The sequence below is a fragment of the Pelobates fuscus genome, chromosome 3, assembly GCF_036172605.1.
Source record: "Pelobates fuscus isolate aPelFus1 chromosome 3, aPelFus1.pri, whole genome shotgun sequence".
Taxonomy (NCBI): Eukaryota; Metazoa; Chordata; class Amphibia; order Anura; family Pelobatidae; genus Pelobates; species Pelobates fuscus.
In genome coordinates, this window is record NC_086319.1 from 401,528,570 (window position 1) to 401,535,707 (window position 7,138).

Consider the following 7,138-nt stretch of genomic DNA (forward strand, 5'->3'; position numbering starts at 1 on the left):
CCTTAGACCGGTATGGCTACACATACGTGACATTGGTAGGGCTGGAGCGTTAATACAGGCACATTGTGAATTGTACAGGCTAAACTTTGTTGAATCTCGCCCATCACTAAAGGTTATGAAGGGGCCGACAAATTTAACCAAAAATGTAAGTTTTGCCGTTTAGTATGGGCAAAAGAATATACATGTATGACTGAGCACAGTCAGAAGGCTTATGCAGATAATATACACGGTAAGTGCTTTGAGTACTTATGTCCCGCCTAGTGCTGCCAGCTGTCCAGTGTTGCATGTCCGCCATATCCCAATGAGCATCGTTCCTGCCCGCTGCACCCCAAGGTGTGTGCGGCTAGTTTATCGGTCAGATCAAGGCAGTATACAGAGATGTTGCGTCCGGTTGTTTCAAAGGTTTTTGGCCCAAGTCCAGGTTACGTGGTAGTTTCCCCCTGATTGTCTTCATACTCCACCAGGTACATTGTTGCGTCTCGAGGTGGATGTCGCTCGTTCTCAAGTGTCTCCAGTGTTGTGGTGGTACTGCGTCCGGAAGCCACCAGCCTGAGGCCTGAGGCCTTTGTAGGCGCTCGCGCCCTTATGCCATTGATCCCTTCAGCAGGATCGTGGGCCCTGGGTGTCAGGATCGGGACAGGGATCCAACACGCAGAGTACAAACAGGTACAGGGCACGTATACCGGACCTTAGAATGGCCGGACTAACGTAAGTAGTAAGTAAAGAATGGTCTAGAGACAAGCCGAGGTCGAGGGAACGAGAGAGCAGGTAAGTGAGAGACAAGCCGAGTCAAAGGGTAATAGAGGTAAACGAGGTAGAACAGACAAGCCGGCTCAAAACCAAAGAAACTAACAGAATACAAGAGCACTGAGTGACTAGACAAGCTAGAACCACGACAGGGCAATGAACAAATGTAGAAAGCCCTATTATATACCCTGGTTCCAAACAGGTAATCACGCCCCCAACGAATCCTCATTCGTGCTTGGGGCTTGATTGACAGATCGGGTTGGGTTGTCGTCATGACGTCGGCTACTGAACGCCGCGTCATAAAAGGAAGTGGATCCCTCGCGGCCGGCGTGTAAACGACCGAGGGAACCGCGAGGAACGAGTGATTCAACCCTTTTGCGAGGAAGAACGTCCAAGTGTCTCACCTCCACAGAGGTAGAGACAACAGGTACCCTGACAGTACCCCCCCCCTCAGAAACGCCCACCGGGCGGAAGGAACCGGGACGAGATGGAAAACGGGAGTGAAAAGCCCTGCGGAGGCGAGGCGCATGCACATCCTCCTGAGGTATCCAAGACCTCTCCTCAGGACCATATCCCTTTCAATCAACCAGATATTGTAACTTCCCCCGGGAGATCCGAGAATCGATGATGGAATTGATTTCATACTCCTCTTGTCCCTCAACCTGAACAGAGCGAGGAGAGGATGCAGTGGAGGAAAACTTGTTACATATTAGGGGTTTTAACAAGGAAACATGAAAGGAGTTAGGAATGCGTAAGGCAGATGGAAGAGCCAGACGATACGCAACTGGGTTAATTCGAGTCAGGACCTTGTAAGGTCCAATGTAACGAGGAGCGAATTTCATAGAAGGAACCTTCAAGCGAATGTTTTTGGTACTCAACCATACCCTGTCCCCTGGAACAAAGACTGGAGCCGCCCTTCTATGTTTATCAGCGTGTTTCTTGAACAACATGGAATTATGCAGAAGAATTTGTCGAGTCTGATCCCACAATTTCCTCAAATTGGCAACATGAACATCAACCGACGGTACTCCTTGGGAAGGAGAAACCGAGGGAAGAATGGAGGGATGAAAGCCATAATTCATGAAAAAGGGGCTAGAACGAGTAGAATCACAAACGAGATTGTTGTGTGCGAACTCTGCCCAAGGAATCAGACCAACCCAATCGTCCTGGTGTTCGGAAACGAAACAACGCAAATTTTGTTCGATCTTTTGATTAGTGCGTTCAGCAGCTCCGTTAGACTGGGGATGATAGGCAGAAGAGAAATTCAATTTGATACCCATTTGAGAGCAGAATGACTTCCAAAAACGGGAAACAAATTGGGAACCTCTATCAGAAACAATTTCGGAAGGTATCCCATGTAAACGAAATATCTCTTTAGCGAATATCTCAGCCAATTCAGGAGAAGATGGAAGTTTAGGTAAGGGCACGAAATGAGCCATCTTAGTAAACCTGTCAACCACCGTGAGGATCACAGTCTGTTTTTTAGAAACAGGTAAATCGACAATGAAGTCCATAGCCAAACAGGTCCATGGTTTCTCGGGAATTTCCAAGGGATGCAAAAGCCCACATGGAAGCATCTGAGGTCGTTTAGTCTTCATACAGACCTCACATGCTTCAACGAAATCCCTAATATCTTTACGTAATAAAGGCCACCAGAAATCTTTAGAAATTAAGGAACACGTCTTGCGAATGCCAGGATGCCCAGCCACCTTACTGTTGTGAAAGCACTGTAACAGTTCCAGTTGGAGTTCAGGAGGAACAAAATACCGTGCCCCAGGACCCTGTTTAGGAGCCAGGTGCTGTAACTTCATGATCTCGGCAAGCAACGGAGAATGAATCCTGAGGCTAGTGTTGGCGATAATATTGCACTTGGGAACTATAGAAGACAAAACCGTCTCAGATATAGTAGAAGGTTCATGTTGGCGAGACAAAGCATCGGCTTTAGAGTTCTTAGAACCAGGTCTATAAGTGAGCACGTAATTGAAATGGGTGAGGAACAAGGACCAACGAGCTTGTCTGGCGGATAAGCGCTTGGCCTCCCCAATATAAGACAAGTTCTTGTGATCCGTCAGATTAGTAACAGGATGCAAGGTCCCCTCCAATAAATGTCTCCACTCCTTAAACTAAAATTGGTGCAGAAGCAAAAAGTTCCTTAAGTGTCTTGAAGGCAACGAGAGCTTCAGTAGACCAAGTCTTAGTGTCAGCCCCCTGTCTGGTCATATTGGTAATAGGAGCAATAATGGAAGAGTATCCTTTAATGAAGCGCCTATAATAATTGGAGAATCCAATAAACCTCTGAATGGCCTTGAGACCCCTGGGTAATGGCCAATCTAAAATAGACTGGAGTTTATCTGGATCCATTTTAAAGCCTTCCCCAGAAATCACGTAACCAAGAAAGTTTATCTGAGATTGGTCAAAACTACATTTCTCCAATTTGCAGTACAACCCATGTTGTAGGAGTTTGCGCAATACCCTTCTGACTTGTCTGTGGTGGGCCTCAATTTCTCTAGAGTGTATTAGTATATCATCCAAATATACAATAACACAATCCTGTTGAAATTCCCTAAGAACTTCATTGATCAGATCCTGAAATACTGCCGGTGCATTACAGAGCCCAAAAGGCATTACCGTGTACTCATAGTGCCCATATCGAGTATTGAACGCTGTTTTCCACTCGTCTCCCTGCTGAATTCTCACCAAGTTATACGCCCCTCTGAGATCTAACTTGGTGAAAATCTTGGAACCCTTTAAACGATCAAAGAGCTCAGTAATCAAAGGGATTGGGTATGCATTTCTGATAGTTATTTTATTCAAACCTCGGTAATCAATGCAAGGCCTTAACGTGCCATCCTTCTTATTCACAAAACAAAAAACGGCCCCGGCAGGCAAGGATGATCTCCTAATGAATCCCTTGTCTAGATTCTCACGGATATACTCCTCTAAGACTAAGTTCTCCTTAGTGGATAAAGGATATACATTGCCCCTCGGAGGCATAGTACCAGGTAGGAGATTAATCTTGCAATCAAAGGACCTGTGTGGAGGTAAAGTATCAGCATTCTTCTTGTCAAAGACTGCCTTTAAATCTATATACCGGGACGGTATTTGTAAGTCTGTAGACTGGGTGGAGTTAACCGGTGTATTACCTACGCAAAGTGGTGAGACTTTCTGTAAACACCTGTCCTGGCAACCCTGACCCCATGAAGTTATCTCCCCTAGCTCCCAATCAATAATAGGGTTATGTTTCTTTAACCATGGATACCCCAGAACTATAGGAACAGAAGGGGACGAGATAAGCATAAGGGATATACCCTCCTCGTGTAAGATACCAACAGTCAAAATAACAGGTATAGTCTCATGAGAAATCACAGGTTCAGATAATGGTCTACCATCTATGGCCTCAATGGCCAAGGGGGTGTCTCTTAGCTGAGATGGGATAGAGTGTTTAGAAACAAAAACTTGGTCAATAAAGCTCTCAGCAGCTCCGGAGTCTATCAATGCCATAGTCTTTATTACTCCCTTCTCCCATGCTAAAGAAACAGGTAGCAGAAGCCTGTGATCTTTATAATTGTGTATAGAGGACAAAATAGAAACACCCAAGGCCTGTCCTCTAGAGAAACTTAGGTGCGAGCGTTTCCCGGACGATTAGGACAATTTAGGCGAAGGTGCCCTCTTACTCCACAATACATACACAACCCCTCCTTTCTCCTGTACTGTCTCTCTTCTTCTGAGAGGCGAGTATTGCCTATCTGCATAGGTTCAGAAAAAACTGGGATAGTGGTTTGAGGACTTTGAAATAAAGGAGCTAGTTTAAAGGAAGGTCTACGAATATTATCTCGAGTGTTCTGTCTCTCTCTTAAACGTTCGTCAATACGAGAAATAAAAGAAATTAAATCCTCCAAATTTTCAGGAAGCTCTCTAGTAGCCACCTCGTCTAGAATTACATCAGATAATCCGTTTACAAATACGTCTATATAGGCCTGTTCATTCCACTTAACTTCTGCCGCCAAAGACCTGAACTCTAGTGCATAATCCACAAGGGTTTGGTTATCTTGTCTAAGGCGCAATAGTAATCTAGCTGCATTGACCTTTCTACCTGGAGGGTCAAAAGTTCTTCTAAAAGCAGCGACAAAGGCATTATAATTATAGACTAACGGGTTATCATTCTCCCACAGAGGATTGGCCCATCTCAGAGCCTTATCAATGAGGAGTGTGATAATGAATCCAACCTTTGCCCTATCTGTAGGGTAAGAGCGAGGTTGTAATTAAAAATGAATACCAATTTGGTTTAAGAAACCACGGCACTTCTCCGGAGAACCACCATAACGTACAGGAGGTGTAATACGGGAAGAAGCACCTACAGTGGCTACTTCTAGACCTGAACTTACAGAGGAGATGGACGTGGCTCGCATCTCTTCCGGTGGATTACTAGATCGAGATAATAAAGCTTGCAGCGCTAGAGCCATCTGGTCCATTCTGTGATCCATGGCATCAAATCTAGAATCGGAAGAACCAACCTGAGTGTTTGTACCTGCAGGATCCATTGGCCCTGTCGTAATGTCAGGATCGGGACAGGGATCCAACACGCAGAGTACAAACAGGTACAGGGCACGTATACCGGACCTTAGAATGGCCGGACTAACGTAAGTAGTAAGTAAAGAATGGTCTAGAGACAAGCCGAGGTCGAGTGAACGAGAGAGCAGGTAAGTGAGAGACAAGCCGAGTCAAAGGGTAATAGAGGTAAACGAGGTAGAACAGACAAGCCGGCTCAAAACCAAAGAAACTAACAGAATACAAGAGCACTGAGTGACTAGACAAGCTAGAACCACGACAGGGCAATGAACAAATGTAGAAAGCCCTATTATATACCCTGGTTCCAAACAGGTAATCACGCCCCGACGAATCCTCATTCGTGCTTGGGGCTTGATTGACAGATCGGGTTGGGTTGTCGTCATGACGTCGGCTACTGAACGCCGCGTCATAAAAGGAAGTGGATCCCTCGCGGCCGGCGTGTAAACGCCCGAGGGAACCGCGAGGAACGAGTGATTCAACCCTTTTGCGAGGAAGAACGTCCAAGTGTCTCACCTCCACAGAGGTAGAGACAACAGGTACCCTGACACTGGGTTCCGATCCCACTCTTCTCCCAGGGTGTATGGCAGGCTGTAGAGGGGTTCCTCTTGGTGAGCGCCCAGCCCAGAAGAAGGGCGAGCGGTCTCATGGGCAGCCCCATCCACGTGAGCAGTATATCGAGCAGGGTCTTCAGAGCTTTGCGCCCAGTGAGTCTCTGGGCTTGGGCACCGCTTTATGGTGTGAGTTGCAGCCTTGTGTGCCATGCCAGGTTGTATCTGCTCTCCGGCTCGGGTTCTGCAGGTCGGCCATCGCACACGTGGCCCCCGCCATCTTGGCCCTGGGCCTGCATGGTGGTCTGGTAATGCCTCCGAATGTGGGGGGGGGGGTTCAGGACCGGACCCGCCGTTATGTCGCGTGCTTGATGGGCTCCGTTGGGCAGGATAGTGGAGCGGCGGCCGTCCACTCCACTCACCGCCAGGCTGGATCCCATTGCAGGGAAACCTCCCCCGGGGGACTAGAACTCCGGGAGCAAGCCTCACCCCGGCTCCGGTAGCCCGCCTGTGTTGCCGGTCATGATTGCTGGCCGCCTGGGTCCGTGAAAGTCACGATTTATAATGTGGAAAGGCCATGTTATGCAGGAGCTGCTCTTCCCTGCAACCGCTCGGCTTGGCGGTCCAGCCCCGCCCCCAACATGTATTTTTTTGTATGTCCTCCACCCCCCCGCCTGTTGTTCTTTTGTCTCTGATTGGGGCTCAGTGGTACAATGAGATGGGTATTATACCTACGTGGTGGTTATCTGTATGGGCTTTGTTAGCACTTTTGGGTTTATTGTGATGCCTATGGTTATCTGACTTTGATGTTGGTTTGTGGTACCGATTTACCCTTGAGGGGTCCTATTCATTCATGCTTCCACGGCCTGATCTGGACCTGTTCGTTGTCTCTTCGTATTGTCCTTGGAAGGTGTCTTCTTGGTTGGAACTTTTCCATTGCTGTTCCGGATTTGTTTCCTGTTTGCTCTGTTTCCTGAATTGACCATATGGACTTGGGTGTTTGTTTTTTTCTCTGTTGGATTACGTCTGATGTTTCCTGTTCTCCAGACTCTTATGGCGGTGTGTCGCATCTTCAAGTAAGAGTTAAGTCTCAGGAAAGGTGGACTATGTCACTGTGTATACATTATTTTCTCTTTCTGTTTGTATTCTTTGCTGCTATTGATGGAGAGTAAAACAAGGGATATGCAATACAAAATCATGTAATGATATATCTATATGTATATATATCATTACATGATTTTGTATTGCATATCCCTACGTGCATAGTTTTGTAT